Source organism: Chiloscyllium plagiosum, unplaced genomic scaffold (genome assembly GCF_037043375.1).
Source record: "Chiloscyllium plagiosum isolate Xiang-an unplaced genomic scaffold, Cpla_swu_hap1 HiC_scaffold_11, whole genome shotgun sequence".
NCBI classification, from domain to species: Eukaryota; Metazoa; Chordata; class Chondrichthyes; order Orectolobiformes; family Hemiscylliidae; genus Chiloscyllium; species Chiloscyllium plagiosum.
Genome location: NW_028270149.1, coordinates 67,905,577 through 67,928,291, shown reverse-complemented (window position 1 = coordinate 67,928,291; position 22,715 = coordinate 67,905,577). Strand labels below are relative to the sequence as shown.

At 38.8% G+C, this 22,715-nt stretch overlaps 1 protein-coding gene across 5 annotated transcripts in view; it reads right to left on the bottom strand.

The window, feature by feature from the left end:
- Nucleotides 1–22,715, bottom strand: part of diaph2 (diaphanous-related formin 2) — a 753,551-nt gene that overhangs the window by 338,568 nt on the left and 392,268 nt on the right. The gene's annotated exons all lie outside the window — the stretch shown is intronic.

The window sequence follows — 22,715 nt, the reverse complement described above, 5'->3', positions numbered from 1 at the left end:
TGGGTTTCCTCCGGGTGCTCCGGTTTCCTCCCACAGTCACAAAGATGTGCGGGTCAGGTGAATTGGCCATGCTAAATTGCCCGTAGTGTTAGGTTAAAGGGGTAAATGTAGGGGTATGGGTGGGTTGCGCTTCGGCGGGGCGGTGTGGACTTGTTGGGCCGAAGGGCCTGTTTCCACACTGTAAGTAATCTAATCTAATCTAAAAGATGAACTAAAAGTGCAAACAGAAATAAACAAATGTAATCTGTTCCAGCACAGCTACATCACTGGCAGCTGCCTGACAATGTGGCATGCTTGTGAAGGCACGTTTCATTGTACACCACCATTCAAGACGATATGTGGCAGGACTGCAAAGATTAGTTCTGGGTTGCTGGCTGTGGAATTTCTTAGCTGTGTCTATCATTTATTACTTATACTGTTAGGCACATGGGTTTTGTAACCTCATTTTTGGTATTCCTAGTGCAGCTCCTGACATGCCCTCTTGCAATTTTAATTCATTAAGGGTTGATCTCTGGCTTGATGTCAATGCGAGAGGAGGAATACATCAGGCCATAAGGTTTCCGATTGTGTTGGAGCACAATTCAGCTGCTGCTGATAGCCCACAGTGCCTCATGGATGAACAGTCTCCAATTGTTATATCTGTTTGAAGTCTGTCCCATTTCGCACGGTAATGCTGCCACACAACATGGTGCAAGGTATTCACAATATGAAGGCAGGTCTTCATCTTCACAAGGACTGTGCGATGGTCATTCTTACAGATTCTGTCATGGCACATGCATCTTTGGCAGGTAGATTAATAAGGATACTATCTGCCTGCTCATCAACACGGAAGAATACTAATTCATTTGCCAGCTGGAGGGAGGTTGCCCATTTTTGCCAGTGTCATGAGACTTGACAAGAATCCGAATTCAATATTGAGGATTCCCAGGGTAACTCACTTCCAAATATAAAACACTTTGGCACCACCTCTGCTTGGTGTATCCCACCAGTGGGACAAAACCAGGGATGATGATGGGGTTGTCGAAGGTTTGATAAGGTTTGAGTATGATAATGTCAGGCTGTTGCTTGACTAATCTGAGACAGCTGGAAAAGGAGATCCTCCTGCTCCTCGAATGTTGCCTGATCTGCTGCGCTTTTCCAACACAACACTTCAGACTCTGATCTTGAGCATCTGCAGTCTTTACTTTCTCCTCGTCGGAGACAGCTGTACTGATTTTGGCACAAACACCCAGATGTTAGTTATTAGGATCAACAAGACTGTTTGCCATTGCTCTTTCCAATGCCTAGGTTAATGCTAGTTTCATTGCCCTTATTCCTTTCTAGCAGTTAATGCAGTTGAATTGCCTGTACTGTGCTGTATTGTTCTATGTTCTACATTCTTTGTTCTATGAATGACTTACTAGGTGATTTCCAAATGTTAACCACAATAGTGGTGTTGTGGAGTTACATGTAGGCCAGACAGGTAAAGATGGCAGTTTCCTCCTGAAAGAACATTAGTAATCCAGATGAGTTTTCACAACAATCAACAATGGTCATCAATAAATTTTTAATTCAAGATTTTTATTAAATTAATCTGCATGGTGGAATTTGGACCCAGGTCTTCAACACATTATCTGGGTCTCTGGATTCCAAGTCCAGCGAGACGACTGCTAGATCATTGTCTCGCTCCTAGACAATGCATTTGATATTGTGAAATTACTTTCCTGTGATAATCCAGATTCTAAGATGCCATGATATTTGATTCTCTCCAAACAAAACAAAAAAGGGAAAGACAAAATGAGCATGTGCTTTCAGGTATGCAGTCAGCAAATACTTTTCAATATGAATGGCTGTTTATGACTTCATGATTATTGCTGGAAATCCCCTTGACTCAATGCCAGAATCAAATCAGCATCAGAAAACATGTATTCCATGTTACAGAACTCATAACAATTGTCTGAGCAGTTTCCTTCGATGTTAATGGCAAGGATCGTCACTTTGTTCATAACCAAATAACTATTATACTTGGTGCTGTCTCTGTAGCTGCTGCAAAAACAACATATTATGGCACTGTGATAGTTGAAGGTAGCAGGATGACAGCTTTCATGCACAATGTGTTGTTTCTTCCAGCAAGCAGAAAATTAAAACTTGTTAATTTATAGTTTACAGCACATACAAGAGGAGGTTATTTCATCAGTCATTCCACATTACCACACTTTCAAACTCTATATAAAATACCAAAGTCCATTTGCCTTTTGGAGCATTTTTAACCATATTTTCCCCCAGATTTCAAGATCTATTTATCTCCAATCTTTAGATCTGTTTCATGACTCCTTCAGGCAATATAGTCTCATCTAAGATTAACTTTATTTAGCTGACAGATTTAGATAGCGTATTTTTAAATTGCGCAGAAACTTCTCCAAACTTAACAGTTATTTTTCCGACAGAATATTCGTTAAACCATGTGAAGTTTGTGTGGACTTCACTGGACTGTCATAAAATTGGCAAATGTTGCCAGAGCAAGAAACTTCCATAATTTACACAGCTGATAGTACTGCAATGATGAGACTGAAGATTTTTCACTGCATGAAACTTGTGTTGAGCAAGCAATTTCTGCGAAGAACATTGGGCCCTGAGCAGACGTAAAGATATATTTGTTGGAGCATGAAGCCTTCTGTACCTCCCAAGTTCGTATGGCTTACTTTGAGCAGAGAGTGAATACTCTGCAATGTTTGTGACATGAAATTACAACAGACATGTGAGCAAAACATCTATGGGACCTTTTGTTAAATTTAGGAAATAAACACTTGATCAGCCACACTTGTTTTGTGTAATTAAATTTGAATGTTCTGATAGAATAATATTACATGAAATTGCTAAATTATTATGTGCAAAGAAAGCCTTCACGTTGATTAACCATGCTCTTGCTGAATAACTGCGCAGACTCTGGGCTGTGTGGCCTCCTGCTCCAACATCTTATGTTTTCCAAAATGTAGAAAAATTAGGGGTGGCACCATCACACGGTGGTTACGACTGCTTTCTCACAGCATCAGGGACCTGGGTTTGATTCCAGTCTTGGGTAAGTGTATGTGTGGAGTTTGCATATTCTCCCCATGTCTGTGTGGGTTTCCACTTGGGTCTCCAGTTTCCTCCCACAGTCCAAAGGGTCGGTGCATACTTGATAAGCAAACAGCCTCTACCTGCACTGCATTGTATGATTTGATTCGTACATTTTAATGAATTGGTGATTTCATTGTTATAATTGTTATTTAAATTCTCTCACCAACATAGAGAATGCAAGGTTTCGCAGGACAAAGGGCCATGTTTTAAAATAAAAATAAACTTGACTACATGGTGAGTTAGCTTGAGACATTTTAAACCTTCAGTACACTTGGCACTATTTGAATAAGTGGTTCTCCTAGTGTCCAGGTCAACACATGACATTTAGCTCACATCAAATACTGATTAATTGCTATTCAGTCATTTGTTAGGTGCAGAGTAGTTGCTCATTTTCCAAACACACATGACTGACTTCAGAAAATATCACACATGGTGGAATCAGAGAACAGAATTGTGAATGCTGCTTGCAGTAGGGCCAACGGATTAAAATATTAACTAGTCTACGTGGTTGATCAGTTGTATACTCCTAGCATATCCACCTTTTGTTTCAAAATTAACTTCTGGTTGTAAATATCTTGGTAGGGGACAGTGAGGACATACTAAGTTGCAACATAATTCTTGTTTCTCTTCCTACTTAGGAAAATATGCGAATGGCTAGATTGAGAATAGCCCTGTACAGTTGCAATGTCAGACACTGAACTTTCAGACTGCAGCTTTGGATTTCTGCTTTTGATTTCTAGAAAAATGCTCTCAGCACAATCTATCAACTTACAAGCAAACTAAAGAAAGCAAAGTTCATCTAATGATGGCATTTTTACAATGTGTCTGAGGATGTGACTGCATACAAAGAGTGCAGTATTCATGCAAACACAAGGTCCAGATGTAACCTGATAAAGATCAACAGCAGATAAGCTAGGCCAATGTTTACAAATGTCCCTTGTTGGTGCTTTGGTTTACTTCGGCGTCGCTGGAATGCATCCTTTATGCAGTCCTTTTGTATGAGGATGAATGGAATGGCTTCTGAAGCTCTGGAAAAGAAAGGCCTCACATGCTCCCTGAATAGAAGCAGGTGCTATCAGAGACTACTGTTTGCACAGTCGCTCCCAAGACCAAAAAAAATTATACAAAACAACACACAAATTAATCCCATGCCATGTACTCAGTCGTCACACAGACAATAGTCCAGCTGCAGTTTATCCACATGTGTCATTCCTAAGGTCACACCAGTTTGATGACCACTCTCTTTCGATAATCCCATGTAATTTATGACTCATGAATCACAGCATTCTGATTTTAGGGTTAAATTTATTGTACTTGGTGATCATATAACTGTAAGGAAATAACACTTTCAGTTCGCTGTATCTGGTGAAATGCCATTAGTGGTTATAACACAAAAATGCTGCAGCATTCTTAATTTTTTATCACCTTATAACTTGTTTCTCAAGAGAACTATTAATTGGAACAAGTAGAAAAAACATGTAGTTTCCTCCAGCTTGAAATGTTAAAGTCATAGATGATATGCAAAACCTTTGCAAAAGAATACTTTATACATGTTGCAAAAAATAGATTTATACGTAATCTTGGTGAATGTCTTCTAAATTTCTTGTTTAAATTTACCAAGATAATCAAGGCAAAATTCCCATCAAACTTAAATTAGGTATTTAAAATCAGCAAAGAAGCATGTTTGCACCCTTAAACCATCCTTGTCTAGGTAATGATTCTGAAAACGTTAAGGTTGAAATTCCTTTAGCTCCACCCAATTAAATACGTCACACAATCTTTGAATGGAGAAACATGCAGTCTTGCATGAGATGTGTCATCTCTGGCTCCTGGTAATAATAACACCTAACAATCTAATTTCAGGTTGACAGTCAGACTCTCAGTGTGGCTTATTTGCATGTTCTGGAGACAACATTAAAACAGTTTTGCATTGTTGCAAAGAGAAAAGGGCATGTCTTTGTACCACACTTGTTTCAACACAACAAAATAGATGACAGCCATTCAGTGATGCATTTTTCACCAAGATGCCCTGACCAATCACAGTTCGCCTGCCTGGTTTTAAAATTAAACAATCATAAATAAACACATGGCAATGCCATTACCATTCACACTGCACTTGCCACCAATCAGCATTCTCATGCAGTTCACATATTGGGTTTCCCCTTGGAATAGTATTTTCACAATTATCCTAATGGGTGTAAGATGAAGAGGTTTGAAAAATATGCTGTTTATTAGCAATACAAAACTGACTTATGTCATTTGACCCTATTATTATCATGCAATAAACTATACTTTGCAATACAAGACAGATGCCTTTTTTTGTGAAGACACTTTACTGAATTATCCTCCACCACTGACAACTAGACTTGCCCTTAGATTTGACATAGAAGGATGGTAATGAACTACCTCAATTATAAATCTCCAATGGTTGTTATCCAAAGCCTGCAGATGGAAATAAAATATTAGCTGAATAAGTGGAGGATGAATCTGGGTCATGACTATGGTTTGTCTCATGTTCAACAGCTACATACTCAAATTCCAACAGAAATTGCCCTACACTTGTACTCCTCTTTCCAGGTCGTTGAAATCAGAACAGACAGGACTAGTTGAATAACATTTTCCAGAGGAAGTCCTGCCAATTCAGTCTCTGTTGGCCCAACACAAAGATGATCTCCCTGATGTGAGTTTACGCATCATGCAAAGATCATACGGTATATACTGTAGTAATAGTCAAATTTCTTTGACTACATTTTAAGGTTAAAGTTGGGGGGTTGACTATTACATGAATACTACTTTCGAGGGGCTGAAATTCATGCCCATCAAAATTCATACCATATCAGTAGCAGAAGACCAAATGATTGCTAAACCAAAAAAACAAATTATGGTAATTCTGAAAACACTGACTGAAACACAACAGACAGCAGATTGAAAGACCAGGAGCAGAGTACTGGAAAGCTGGAGTGGAACGTGACAGCTGGCACACTGACTCACAAACATTGATCTGTTATCTGTGAAGAACTAGGGTTGACTCTTACACGAGATAAGTGGAAAATTCCAGGTTATTTGGCCAAAAATACAGGATCGACTTTTACATGAGGCTGACTATTAGTCTAGTATATGGCACTGTGGAAGTACAATCCATAAATGTTTGATGTGTTCATAACCAAACAGCCATCAAGAAAGTGAATGCCACAATTTAAAAAAAAGAACTTTAAACTCATCACTCAATTCTCTTTAAATGATGGGTACTAGACAAGAGTATGCAAAGTGCTTGGCTTTGGATATTTCAAAGGATTTAGGAATGTATGAAAAGTTGAATGATGTTCTGTTCTGACTGGAGGCTGCCTCAGGAATTGCGGATTTTATAAATTTCATAAAGTTGTAGCAATGATGTTTATATGCTTCTTCTCAAAGTTCTTTTGCTTCATTAAGTTACATATATGTTGCTATTTACCACTGGGACCCTATAACAATTTAAAGATTAATACCCAGACTACTAAAATGTTGCTAGCTCCAGATTAAAAAAAGATACAAAGCATTCTTCTGGAATAACTGTGCTAATAGAATGTTACTTATCAGCGATTATAAGCCTGAAATGTAAATATGTTGCCATTATGGTTGACATCTTGGTTGATATGATACCAAAATGAATGGATTAAACTTATTTCTTCAAGCAACTCAAACATACAGAACAGCTTCAAGAAATAACTTTATACATGTTCTTACAGTTTTGAAGTCCACCTAAAAGAAAACACACCAGTCTTAAATGAAAAAAAACCTTAACAGCCTTGAGCTAAATTCTTTCAGATCCACAGTTCTGAAGACTTGGAATCTTAATTGTCTTCTAAGTTATTAAGTGTTCAGTTTTTATTCTTCTCTAACTCATTCAAAAATGCCTTGCCAATGAACATGACCACACAGCGACAAAAGCTTTGTTCAAATAATTCACTAAATCTGCTCATAAAACTGGTCATTTGATTCCCATAGACTTGTATACAAGGCACAATCTGTTTCAGACCAGTTGCATAATGAAGATGATCCACAGGAAAACATTCAATATGAAGAGATGAGAAGAATAAAATTTATATTACACAGCAATTTTAGTCTTTGCTCAGCCCTCTGAAATGTAACTTTATCTGGCATACAACCATATTAACTTTGAATCAGGTCTCTGACTATAAAGTGCAAGATTCTAGGCAAGACTTTACTACACATGGGCTCAAATAAATACCGTTTATACTCTAGTAATAGTTAATTCGACCCCCTATTTTTGTTTAAAAATATGGAAATTTTTCATATATCTCATGTAAAAATCGACTCTAGTTCTTCACTTCAGCCCCTCAAAAGTAGCATCGATGGACTAATTGATCCTCTAAATTTAATCTTCAAAAGTAGTCCAAAAAATTGACTACTACTTGAGTGAAAAACAGTAATTATCCGGAAAAATAAATGATGATTGGAACATTTGTATCAGAGCACAGTGGAGAAATTAAACATGTGATGCAAGATAGGTTCCTAAAAAACAATTGGGAGGTAGATATTGTTTTGATTATTATGCAAAAAAGATTGAACTCCAGCAAATCATGCAATTGAATTCAATTTCGCAAATAACATTATTGTGAATGAACAAGTAATCTGCTGGAAGTTATACACCGCTTAGTCCCAACTTTGACAAACTAAATCTTTTAACCATGTGCAAATTGGCATTTGCTACTTCAGCACCTATGCATGTAATCGCTAGGAAGTCTTTCTACTGTGAAATCTGCTATGCAAATTCAGCTACTCCTTCAGTGACAGTCCACATTTATTCATAAAACATACACATACTAAACTAAACAATGCTGCCAAATATACTTTCCTCACTTAGTAGTCAAAAATTACATTGTCCAAGAGCAATTTTGAAATGGTCTAATTCAGCAAGACCCAAAAAGTCAGACAGCTCACCTGCAAAATCTGTAAAGCAAGTTGCACTTAGTTTTTACATTTTCATGCCTAACAGCAGAGTCGGGCATAGTATGATCCCCAAATGATGTGCCAGATTGACGCCCTGCAAAGGGAGTTAAGGGAATTATGTATGAAGTTGAAAAGCAGGACCTCTGGCATTGTAATCTTGGGATTCTTCTGTTTACCAAATGCCAATAAGGCTGGGAAAATAGTAAACAAGCAGCTAAAGAGCTGGAGTCGGAGGGAGGGCTTCAGGTATGTGGATGATTGGGATGTCTCGAGAGGGTTCAGGTGACACCTGTACAAGAATGACGGGTTGCACCTTAACTGAAGGGATACTAATATCCTGGCTTGGAAGTTTGCTAGTGCTACTAATGGGGATTCAAACTAGTGCGACAGGGGCAGGAACTAAGGCAGTAGGTAAACAAGTAAAATGACTGAGAAGTCAGAGACTAAGATCAGTAAGGTTGGCAGGAGGAACAGACAGGGAGAGATTATTGAATACAGCAGGACTGGCGGTCATGCATGTAGTATGACAGGTAAAACAGATGAACTTACAGCTTAGATTAACACATATAACTAAGATGCTGTAGTTATTTCAGAGACTTGGTTGAGAGGGGTTCGAGATTGGCAGCCTAACCTTCCCCGATTAGGATGTTTCATATGAAGTAGAGAGAGATGTAAAACGTAGGGGGATTCCATTACTGATAAGGGAGAATTATCACAGTTGTACTGAAGGAGGACACCTTAGAAGGTCATCCAGTGAGGCTATATGGGTAATGCCCTGGAATAGGAAGGGTGCAATCATTTGATGGGATTGTACAACAGGCCCCATCAGTCAGTGGCTGACAATGTCTCCAAATATTTGTTGCTCTATGGAAAGATGTAAAAAGCAGGGTTGTTGCGGTGGGTGATTTCAACTTTCCCTATATTGACTGGGGCTCACTTAGTGCCAGAGCCTTTTAGGGTGGAATTTGTGAGGTATGTCCAGAACAGTTTTTTGAAACAGTATGTAAATCTAAGTTATCCAACCAGGGAAAGAGCTAAACCAACCCCAAGTGTTCGAAGTTTCAGTGTGGGAGCATTTTGGGAACAGTGATCATAATTCTTAAGTTTTAAGTTACTTATAGATGAGGACAAGGGTAGTCCTCAGATAAAAGTTTTAACTACCACAGTATTAGGCAGGAACTGGGAGTGTAGATTGGGGGTGACAGTTTGAGGGTAAATCTACATCTCGCATGTGGGAATATTTTAAAGGCCAGTTGATTAGAGTTCAAGACTAGCATGTTCCTGTGAAAATAAAGGCTAAGGATGGTAAAATTCAGGAACCTTGGATGACAAGAGAAATTGAGAGTTTAGTCAAAAAGAAAACAGAGGCATACCTAAGGTTTAGGAAACTGAAGACAGGCAGAGCATTCTAAGAACACAAAGATAGCAGGAACGAATTTAAGGAATTAGGAGGCCATGAAATGTCTTTGGCAGATAAAATTCAAGAAAATCCAAAGACATTTCATACATATACAAGGAAAAATAGGGTAGCTAAGTAAAAGGTCGGTAAAGGAACAAATTTATGCATAGAGGGAAGGAAATGGGTGAGCTTGTTGCCGAATACTTTACATTGGCATTCAAAGGAGTGAATTTTTTTTAGATTAGATTACTTACAGTGTGGAAACAGGCCCTTCAGCCCAACAAGTCCACACCGACCCACCGAAGCACAACCCACCCAAACCCATTCCCCTACATTTACCCCATCACCTAACACTACGAGCAATTTAGCATGGCCAATTCACCTAACTTGCACATTTTTGGACTGTGGGAGGAAACCGGAGCACCCGTTGGAAACCCACGCAGACACAGGGAGAATGTGCAAACTCCACACAGACAGTTGCCTGAGGCGGGAATTGAACCTGGGTCTCTAGCACTGTGAGGCAGCAGTGCTAACCACTGTGCCATGTGAATGGTGGATCTAGAAAAAGGTATGTTGATATTCCAGGACATGCCAAAATAAAAACGGTGGTGGTGCTGGGATATTTTGAAAAACAGTAAGGTAGGAAAGTCCCCAGTACCTGTTGGGATCGATCCCAGAATGCCGAGGGAGGCAGATAAGGAAATTGCTGGAGCCTTGCATTAAACCTTTGTATCGTCCTTAGTCACAGCAGAGGTCCCAGAGTACTAGATAATAGCCAACAGTGTTCCTTTGTTGAAGGAGGGCAATAGGGATAATCTGGGAAGTTAAAGGCTGGTGAGCCTTACTTCACTGATAGACAAAGTATTGGAGAAGATTCTTAGGAAATAGGATTCTCTCGCATTGGAAAAATATGGACTTATTGGTGATAGGTAATATGGATTTGTGTGGGGAAGATAATGTCTCACAAACACAATTGAGTTTTTTGAGAAAGTGACAAAGATGATTGATGAGGGCAGGGCAGTAGATGTCTACATGGATTTTAGCAACGCCTTAGGTAAGGTCCCTCATGGCAGGCTGATACAAGAAATGAAGTTGCATGCAATCTGCGGTTAATTGGCAAGATGGATACAGAACTGGCTTAGTCCTACTAGACTGAGAGTAGCGGTGAAAGAATGCTTTTTTCAGATTGGAGATCTGTGACCAGTGGTGTTTTGCAGGTATCATTGCTAGGAACCCTATTGGCTGTAATGCATAGAAATGATTTGGAGGAGAATGTAGGTGGCCTGATCAGTAAACTTGCAGATGACAAAGATTGGGGAAGCTGCAGATAGTGAGGATTGCCAGAGGGTACAGCAGGATTTAGATAGGTTAAAGACTTGGGCAGAGAAATGGCAAGTGGAATTTTATCCTAAGATGTGCAAGGTGTATTTTGGAGATCTAATGCAGGAGTGAAGTATACAGTAAATGGCAGAACCATTAATAGTATCAACATAGAAGGATCAACATGTTCAGGTCCACAGTTTGCTCAAAATGGAGACATAAGTTGGATAAGGTGGTCAAGAAGGTAAATGTCATGTTTGTCGTCATTGCCAAGGCATGGAATATAAAAATTGGCAAGTCATGTTGCAGCTGGATAGAACTTTAGTTGGGCCACATTTGCGATATTGTGAACAATTCTGTTCACATTATCAAAGATGTGGAAGCTTTGGACAGGGTACATCTATGGTTTTGCAAGATTTTGCCTGCTTTGAATAGATTCGCTTACTTACAGTGTGGAAACAGGCCCTTCGGCCCAACAAGTCGACACCGACCCTCTGAATAGCAACCCACCCAGACTCATTCTCCTACATTTACCCCTTCACCTAACACTACGGGCAATTTAGCATGGCCAATTCACCTAACCTGCACATCTTTGGACTGTGGGAGGAAACCGAAGCACCCAGAGGAAACCCATACAGACAGTTGCCCGTGGTGGGAATTGAACCCGGGTCTCTGGTGCTGTGAGTCAGCAGTGCTAACCACTGTGCCACCGTGCCGCTAATAATATTAGCTTTGAGGAGAGATTGAACAAGCCTGGTTTGCTTTCACTTCCACCTTGAAGAATGAGGGGTAACCTGACAGAAGTTTAGAAAATTATGAGAAGCATGATTAGAATGGACAGTTGGAGTCTTTTTCCCGGGGTAGAAAAATCAATTACTAGAGGACATTGTTTAATGTAAAAGGGCGCAAATTTAGAGGAGAGTTGAGTTAATTTTGTTTTTAAACAGAGGGCACTAAGTGTCTGGAATGCATGCCAGAGCTGGTGATGCAGGCAGATATAATAACAATGTATGGATAGGCAGGAAATAGAGGGACATGGGATAGTAAAGGGGCAAAGGTTGTTAGTTTAATTTAGTCATGTGTTGGTGCAGTCTTGCTGGGCTAAAGGGTCTGTTCCTGTGTCATATGCTCTTTGTTCATTTTCTTTGTTGTTTGATTGTCTGAGCTCAACTACATTGTTAATCTCCAACCTAACAATTTGGTCATCGTTCTAATGTAGCATGCACAGTCAAATCTTTATAATCTGTCTTTTTCTTTTTAGCAATACTGACCTGAAGGCTTGTGTTGCTTCCTGTATTTTTAGCACATATTTCCAACATCTCTGGCTGATTCTTTTTTAATTTTCTGCAAGTGTTTAGAGATCTGCAAGGATAGTTGAATACAACCTTCCCAATCTGATACAATGAAACTACAATATACTAATCATATTTTTATTGGTACATTTAAAAAAAATGACAGAAGTACTTAGTCACAAACGTTATGAAAAGCCATTTGGGTCCTATTTGTCATTTTTGCTCCATAGCACCATCAGATTTCAGATGCCACCAATGCAGTTTAATGTTGCCTATTCTAAATTACACATCCCCGATCTGCCCATAAATAGGATCCTGGTAAATCAGAGATTCAGTTGCACGCTTACTCCACGTACTCCAATATTTCAGTTCTCTTCCAGAGTCATCACAAACTCAGACTGCATTTATGCTTCTTTTTGACATAACTCTACTCCTGCACAATCCATTCAGATTTCTGGCATCCCTATGCACCCAAATCTTACTCACTACATCAAAAGCGCTCTTTTGAGGTGTTTCAAAATCTTACGCATTGCCCAGCAGTTCAGGCATCAGAGACCCTTGAATTCAAATTTAACCATCTGCCGTGGTGGGATTTTACCCCGAGTACCCAAAGTCTGGGTTCTGGACAACTAATACAGTGACATTACCACTGCACCACTGTCACAATGGGGAGGTAATGCCTTTGAACTAGTAAACCAGAACTCTTGTGCGACATTTTGGGGACAGAGGTTTGAATTCCACCATGACAAATGGCTAATTTGAAAACAATAAAGTCTTGCATAGTTTAACTGTTGATTGTTGTAAAAACCCAACTGGTTCACTAATGTTTTTCAGGAAAGCAAATCTGCCATCCTTACCTGGCCTGGCCTACATGTGAAGAACCTATGGACATAGACAAGTTTATGTTCCATGTTTATATTCCTGGTGCTCCAAACATATCTCTAAGATCATTGGAAAATAGTCTTGTATGTGGAATGGTCATTTGAGGGAGGTACCTAAGAGTACTAGTGCCCTTTCTGTCATTCACTGAGAAAAAAAGACAAGAAGAAAGGAAAGAAAAATGATCAACAAAAATGGTTCCAGTAGTCTTTCATTTCCCAGCATGTCTACAAGTTACTAACTTTTAATTCAAGTAAGGACTCTCGTTTCAATGTTTTCTCTCATCCAAATCCCCAAAAGCACCACTTTGGCAAAGCAATTTTTTTTTTCTCATTACTGAGCAGAAATAGATTGTCACTATAGGCTAAATTTGGTCAACAGAAGAACAGCAAACATCTCAATGTGCCTTACAAAGACATTTAGAAGATAAATACAATTTCCTTTGTGCAAACAAAGAACACCCTAATAGCACTTACCAGTCACCTTTATGAATGACACAAAAAATTGTTTGACTGTGGGCTCAGCTTAGCTGTTCACAGCTAAAACTAAATGTCAGCTGAAATGCTACATTTTAATCACAAACAAACCATAGCAATATGTTTGACCTTCACTAGATAGTTTGAAGACTGCTAGCATGTCAATGCCAGTCAACAAGCCATTTTCTTTCTCTAAACTAGACCACAATTATACATGATAATTGATAACAATGATTGAAATAAATAATTTCTATTAAGACTGGTCCAACTGCTTCAATTATGAAACTGAAGAGTTAAAAATAGACTTGTTTAAATCAATTAGTGTGGCATCATAGTACAAGCTAATTAAAAATCAAATTGGACTTATTTTTAATTGCAAGTGATACTGCAAAACAAAAATAATTATTTGTCACTTTCGTTATTCTTGAGTGGGTCAGCATTCACCAATGAGTCAAAATAATTTGGCTGTTCAAATTATTCAAGTACGTTGTTACCTTTTATTTTGTTTGGTACAGAGTAAATTATCATTTTTTCACATGGAAATCAAATTGTGCTCGTCTCAGCTGAAGAATCTAAAATATGAAAAGCACAAAGATCCATCAGCATCTTTTCCAGAGAACAAAGGTCAAATTTGGCAAAATTTGGCAAGGCCAAATCTCCTGAAAGGGTTCAGCTCAGAAGCATGACTATCTCGTCTCTTGGCAGATGCACTGTGTATTTTCACCACTTTATATTATTTGATTTCTATCGTCGAATTTAAGATTTGGGTTTGGAGTGAGAAAGACGATTTCGCAGTGACCCGAGATCTGGCATTGATTCCAACCCAGTGGGAACTGTTGAAGTCTGTCTTACAGAAAACAATTGCAGAAGTGGTTGGGGTTTCTCAACCAAAAGAAGCAAAGAATGGTTTAATCAAAGTGACATGAAAAATCATGAATTTCTTCAAAAGAAACACTGGTGCTACAATAGACTGAATACTTGCATGCCTTGACAATCAAATAGTTTGAGCTGGATGAACCGACCCATGGAGTGTCACACCTACAGATCCAAAGGGAACTTCAAATAGTAGTGCTTCAAAAGGCAGGGGAGGTGGTTTGGGCAATAAAAACAGACTAGACTGTAATCTCTTTTGATCACAAAAACAACAAGTGGCTGAACCTCAGTGCATAATGCCCCAAACTGCAGATACATTTTTTGTTTATCCATTTAAAAACCAGGGATTTAAAAAGCCACTTTCAAATCTGCTGGAGTGTGTTACTGGGACTGAATGTTCTCATGTGTATCAACCTGTGTTCAAATGTTAACATACTATGAAGGTCACAGTTGAAAAACTGTTAGTTATCCTTATGTTGTCAGAAAAGAAAGACCTTATCATTCTGAGTGTTGAATACCAGACAAAATGAAGAAGGACTTAACCCTGAATATTACAATTCTATCATGGTTGATATAATTCAAAACTACAAAATCTCAGCCAATCAGCAAAAGTAAGATTCATGAAAAGATCTATTCAATCATCAATGTCAACATTACTAGTAACCTCCATTGCAACAGCAGAATGTTCAGCTATTGCTCTTCACAAGTAATTCAGAGACTGCTTTGCGTATCTGTTTTATTTTAATTTTTATTATTTTGAGAATCACCTCTTATTTTTACTGTGTGTGTATGCTGTGTTAGTAATTTTTCTCACGTTTTGCAATTAATAAACTTACTCTTTGTTAACTCAAGGAAGTCTGGGTAAATTGGCTCCTTTTAAAACATAACTTCAATTGGATCGAGGGGAAAAGTATTCACAAATTAATTGATCAGTTTTTAAATTAGATTTGTCTGATCAAATGAAGGGGTGGAAGAATAAAGAGGGGAGCCAGTTCATGCCTCCTAACTTGTGGTCAATTTGTAACATGGAAGAATGGGAAAGTGCCTCAGGATCTTTGAGATGAAATGATTGTTGCCTCTAGAGCCATAGAGGTCTACAGCATGGATCAGGCCCTTTGGCCCAACTTGCGCATGCTGCCCAGTTTTTCCAATTAACTTAGTCCCATTTGCCTGTGTTTAGTCCATAGCCCTTCACACCTACACCTATCCCATCCATAACCTGTCTAAATGATTCTGAAATAACAAGATTGTACTCATTTCCACCACTACTGCTGGTAATCCATTCCAGACACTCACCACCCAAGAGAAAGAGGAGGCAGAGAAACCTGAATGTATAAACTACAGGGGCACCATCTTCAGTGCTCCCGAATAAACTTGACCCAGAAATAGCTGAGGGAAACCCAATGTGGATGAAAACCTAATGTGGGAACAACAGACAAGTTTTGCACTGAAATACATCCAGGAGAAATGTCAACATATTTTTAATTCATTCACAGGATGTGATGCTCACTGGCTAGGCCAGCATTTGTGACCCATCCCTAATTGCCTGGAGGGCAGTTAAGAGTCAACCACATTGCTGTGGGTCTGCAGTCAAATGTCAGGACAGAGTTTCCAAAGGAAGAGGTATTAGTGATACAGATGTTTTTTTTTAAAACAGCAACTGATAATGGTTCCATGGTCATCAATTTTTAAATTTGACCATCTGCCTTTGCAGGATTTGAACTTGGGTCTCCAGAACATCACCTGGGACTCTGGTTTAGAGCTTAGTGATAATATCACTAGGACATCACGCATAAAACAAGAGCTTGTATTTAATCTTTGTAAATCTCACAAGGTGTTGGACTCAGTCAGCTGGTTTGGACTTCAGAAGATACTACCTAGATTGGGGTACACATACCTTTGCCAACTGCATAGATATAATACAAAGCCAAATCAAGCAGAATGAAGCCTTTCTCAGACAACTTCCCTGTCTCCAACAGTATTCGGTAAGGCATGTCCTGGCATCAGTTCACTTCCCTATTTTCTTCAGCATGATACTCCAGGAAGCCACAGTAGGCTTCCAAACAGACTGCATTTTCTTTAACCTGTGGTAACTATAATGCTACAGTAAAATTACATCAGATTACATCATCAAACTTCTGGTTGCTGACATTGCCACTCATTTGGAACATAAAGTGGCCGTGCAGTTCACTATATACAGTTCCTGTGACTCATCAAATGTCTCTGGTTTTATTATTAGATTTGAAAAAAACAATAGAATAATCGACTTGCAATGACTTAAGAAAGGCTCAAATAGACGACTGTCTGGCATTGACCTGGGCATTGGAGACAACAGTGGCAAATACAGTCCTGTCAGCTCTACAGACTCCCCCTTACTCATATCTGGGGGTAATAGCCAAAACTAGGAAAGCTATCTCACGAACTAATCAAACACGAATTTAACAGAATCACCACAGATTCATACCTTACCTCAGACGACAACATCACGACCCCAACGGCAGGACACTTCTTTCAAAGGTGACAGCTCAATGGTGTTGAGTCCGGAGGAAGCTGCCCTGGGAATCCTCAACAATGACACCAGAACCTCATGAAATCTCATTACATCAGATCAAACATGGGCAAGGGAGCCTCCTGCTAATTACCATGTACTGTCCTCGCTTGGCCGATGATGCTGTGCTCTTCCTAAGTTGAGCTACACTTGGAGGAAGCACTGAGGTTGGAAAGAGCACAGAATGTACTCTGGAGGGGGTTTTCGATGTCCACCACCAGTAGTGGTTCGGCAGCAGCACTACTGATTAAGTTGGTCATGTCCAAAAGGGTCTCCGGCAGACGGTGAGGGAACTAACAAGAGGGACAAACATACCTGATTTTATCCTCACCGATCGGCTGGCTGTAGATGCATCTGTTCATGACAATGTCGGTAAGAACAACTACAACAACAGTTAAAGTGGAGATGCAATCTGCCTTCACATTGAGATTACTTCACATCATGTTGTGTGGCACTTTCGTCATGCTAAAAGGTACAGACTTCAAACAGACCTAACATCTCAAGACTGGGTATCTATGAGGATCATCAAGAGCAAAATCATACTCCAACACAATTTGTAACCTTGTGGCTCAGTATATGCCCCACTTTACCATTACTATCTAAACAGGATATTAACCCTGGTTCGATGGAGAGTGCAGGAGGGCATGCCAGAAGCAGCACCAGGCATACCTAAAAAATGAGGTGTCAATGTGGTGAAGCTGCAAAATAGGACTAATTGCATGCTAAATTGAATATGCAGCAACTAATAGATAGAGCTAAACGATTTCACAACTAATAGATCAGATGTAATCTGCAGTTTTGCCACTTCTAGGCATGAATGGTGGCAGACAATTGAATAACTCACTGGAGCCAGTAGCTCAACAAATAGCCCCATCCTCATTAAGAAGGAATCCAGCACATCAGTGCAAACGATAAGACTAAAGTATTTGCAACAAGCTTCTGTCAGAAGTGCCAAATAGATGATCCATCTCATGCTTGTCCAGATGTCCTCACAATCACAGGTGTCAGTTTTTAGACAATTCAGTTCAATCCATGAGATATTAAGAATCAGCAGAAGACACAAGATACTGCAAAGGCTATGGGCCCTGTCAACATTTCAAAAATAGAACTGAAGACATGCTCCAAATTAACTACTTAGTGATACTGCACACTGTTTGCACAGCTTGACATGCATTTAGTCCAATGAATGTAGTGTTGCCATGAATACATTCTATGTTTGTGTTTGCCTGGTGTTACTCCTGCATACCGTGAAACAGAGTTGATCCCCTAGTTTGATGGCAATGGTATAATAGGTGATATTCCAAGCCATGCGGCTCCAGATTGTCGATTGTCTGCTGCTGATGATGATACATGGCACAGTATAGATGTCCAGATCTGAGTTACTGGATTTGTTAGAAATCTATCCCATCTAGCAGGGTGATAATACAAGATGGAGGGTATCGTCAATGTGAAGACAGGAATTCATCTATATTTACACCAATATTGCCATGGAGAGATACATCTGCAGAGATTGAATTCAAATGGATTTGGCCCTCTTGTTGGTTCTTTCAGTACTTGCTGCAGGCCCAGTCGAGCAACTATATCCTTGATAACAGCTGATTTGGTCATTTAGCAAGTTGATCTCACTTTACTGGAGCCCAGTTCACCATCTAGAATCATTTTGGGTTTTCTGGAAACCTCCATGTGTGACACAAACCATTTAGGAAAGGAAAACTGCTGCCCTTATCTGGTCAGGCCAAAATGCACCTCATTACCAGTACAAAGACCAGGCAAAAAAGACAGCTCTCTTGAGCAATGACAAAAAGGTATGGGAGAAGAAGGAGATTGCGGACATAGCCAGCACACAACAGCCAATAAACTAAACAAGTTTGAAAGATGTGAGGCTACTATAGGCATGGAATGACAGATTTTTTAAAAATCAGAACCCCACCAAAACTGGAGATCCTGTTGTCTACCTATTCAAGAGTTTCCAGATTAAGATTTGGCCTTCTTAGTCACCAACGATTATGCCAACGACTACAGAGGTTAGTTTATTCATGATCATTGCAAGTGATGCATATACAATCATCATTGCAAGCAAGGACCTACTTTTGGTGTAGAATCAGTTTTTGTCATGACAATGCAAGAAATCAGGATATTAATGTCTTGCAACTGGAAATATGAAACAAGAAACCTTGTTTATGTTTATCTCGGCAGTCAGTGTCCTGCCCTGTGCATCATTCAAAGGCTGTTAATGAAACTGCACTAATCACTCTCTTCTGCCAATCTAAATAAAATTGAAATCTGTGTGTGTTACAAATTACAAAATAAATCTGCATAATATTATCACAGATTTAACTCTTTTCAGATATAACATACTTGGCCCTTGATGCGATCAAATTATTGTTCTTTTGAATTTTTCTTTGCAAATTGAACTGTCTCATCAAGTATAAAAGCAAATTACTGCGGATGCTGGAGTCTTAAACCAAAAGAGAAAATGCTGGAAAATCTCAGCAGGTCTGGCAGCTTTGACAAAGGGTCAATTAGACTCGAAACGTCAGCTCTTTTCTCTCCTTACAGATGCTGCCAGACCTGCTGAGATTTTCCAGCATTTTCTCTTTTGGTGTCTCATTAAGTAATGTGCAGGTGTGTCCTTTCCATTCTAAGCACTTGACACAATGTCAGCTTATAGACTAAGCGAAGACATTTTTAACCAACTGTCAAATGTGCAAAACATTGTTTAATCAGTCTCAATCTAGTCTCAATTAAAACCTGACCAGCATTTTGTTCGAGAAGACCATATGAATAGTAAGTGTCTGAAATGAGGGGAGGAAGTTCCATGATGGTTTGGGGTGTCTCAAATTAAATCAAAGTAGGAAGGAGCCTGAAACGCCGATTTTCCTGCTCCTCGGATGCTGCCTGACCTATTGTGCTTTTCCAGCATCACACACATGCTTTTGAAAACCCATGAAAACTAAACTGTTAAAGTGACCCATTCCTCAGCATTGAGGATCTTCACCTGTAGACTACAAACCTCACTTAAGTGAATGCAAGTTAACTAAATGCAATCTATTAGATTTTGTCCAAACACACAAAATAATTACACATTTGTCCATTTGATGGAGGATGAAAACAGTGAACGCCGTGGGCTTAAGCTCTTTTACAATACTGATATTATTTTTGAACTAGTTTTCAAGTGACCAGGTATTGTATATCTAGCATTTGCAGTTCATGAAGGTAAAACTGTCAAAAAATGACAAAAAAAATGTCCAGCAAGTGAATACAGTTTGAACACAGAATTTCTAAGTTGTTCTCAATGATCTGCTGCTCCTCAACAGAGGCGTTGTTGCAGTTATTTATCCATTCAATCAACACAGAATCAGCAAACATTAGAAACTACAGAATATCTAGAATGAGAAACTGACTCAAACTTCAACATTTTATGCACTACTCTTGCTATAAAAATGACTGAAAATGTTTAGGTGTAACCCGAGGTTTCAATAGTGACCATAATTTTTTTTTGGTTTGTCTCATTTACCTGTTAACAGTTCTTCAGACAAGTCTATTTAAATTTAATTAATTAAATGCTATTAGTAAGTGCTTCTTGCCATGTCCTTCTCCATAGCTCTGATGCTCAGTTCTCACATGTCCATTTACCCTGCAGTCAGAATGTTGAAAACAAAATTAGCTACAAAGTCAGCAGATTTGGTTGGTAGAAAAATAATTTTATTAAAACAAAATTCTTCTTACATGGGGTGCCAGTTAGAACTGATCATTTCCTAGTATTTACATTTAATGCACGACATAGATCCCAGTATCATATATTCCCTCCACATACTTTCTTCCAGCATCATTTTTTTAAATTCCACATTTATTGAAACAAACTCATTTTGAATTTAATTCCTGCACTCTCTAACTTTCAAATACACTATCTTTGACGCTCTATGCCAGCTGTAAAGCTAACTGCTTTGTGAAGCAATTTATTTTACAGTAATTCAACAGCATTATAATCTCTTCTACAAGCTTTTTGATCCAGGTTCATTAAGCTGTAATTTTTTAAAAAATGTATTCAAATTCAAAATATGTTGTATGAAATTTGAATCCATGTTTCCCAGCTTACAAAATCCAGGCCTCTGGATTGAGAAATGCAGTAACATACGTTACGTAGTGAACTGCAATGCAAACAGTGGTGCGATTTCTTTATGCCTGTAAACATTCAATTTACCATCCTGGAAACAGACTGCACGATGGCGGCCACTTAATTCAGGGATAGATTGCCAACTTTATATTTGTGACACCAAGTCATGACTTCAAAACAAACAAATAAATGCTTACTTGCATGAGGATAGTATGAAATACTGCGAAAGAATGTCATGATCACTGGGACAGTACATTTCTGGAACCAATAAAATAAATAGGAGAAATGCATTTTTCGTGGGGCTACTTGTGGCTCAAGATCCAAGCCACAGGAGTAAATTGCTAAAGAATAACTCTGAATTACAATAGTGAATTTGGCTTATTGTGCCTGCACCCATTCTATTATCTGATGCCAATTTCCTATCTTCTCCCCATTCTTATCCATAACATTACGATCCAACGCCTCAATTGAACCTACCTCGTTATCCAGGCAGTGTATTTTATACCCTAACTACTTGCTGAGTGAAAAAGATTTTTTCTCACATCACCTTTACTTTGTCTGCGTATCACTTCAAGTCTATCACCTCTCCTTCCTGTTGAACAAGCAGAAACAACTTTGTCGTATCTCCTCTGTGGAGACTGCTTGCAATTTTGAAACGCTCAATCAGATCTCGGAAGGTGAACATTCCCAACTTCTTCATGTTACTCCCACAACTGAATACAATACTCCAGCTGAGGTCTAACAAGTGTCTTGTGCAAGTTCAACATCATCTCCATGCTCTTCTAGTTTATGTCCCTATTATAAAGCCAAGAACACTTCATGCGTCCTTTACTAGTATAACTATTTACAATTATTCCTTACCATAGCATCAAACAAATCTATAATTAGACAGATTTTCTACCTTTCCATAAATATTTATTTATTTATATTGTATAACATTTACCATTCTTCAGCCAGGAGATGAAATTGCTACTTTCAAAGAGGTTTGCCAAAGTTAAATGATCAATGACACATCATGACGAAACATTTTATTACTGTAAAAACATACACACGAATGCTAGCCAATATCCAGAATTTGTACGCATGCAAACAAACTTCTTTTTTGTTCAGTTGCGGGAAAATTAAATGTCCAGAGATACCAACCTTCAATTACTTATGCACTGTGACCTGACCTTGCCACTAAAGATGTTACAAGCTGAGCCTTTCAGTTCCGTTGTCAGCAGAGGGCAATATCCAAAAATATTTTCAGCTGCTGTTATTAGTATACTTCAATATTAGAAGCTACGTAGAGAACTGCTGATTCATTTGATTGAAACATTACAAAATCTTTCCAGCTGTGATCAACTCAGTCTAAAACAACGAACCGAAGCAAGACATAAAAGGAAAGCCTGGAGCAAACCTAATCTCTCTTTGCTGCTTCCAAATGCTAACATCAAGGCTGTGATGGAACCAGATAACTGAACAGGTTTGACAGGGCAAAGAAGTAAAATAATACTGTTAGGGCACTATAATTATTTAATACTGAAGGGGAAAAGGAAAGCCCTGGTTTTCAAAAGGCATTATTTTTAAAGGAGACATCAAGGAAGATGCACCCCATCCCCAAAGAACGTATTAGTCCAACCAATAAACTTGTCATTCACCTCATAATGCAGTCACACTCTGTCAATAATCCTTGGATTAATTCAAATGCTTTTTTTTCCCTATATTACAAATTTTAAGTTACTGATTTTAAAAAAAGAATTAAAATACAAAATCCTAC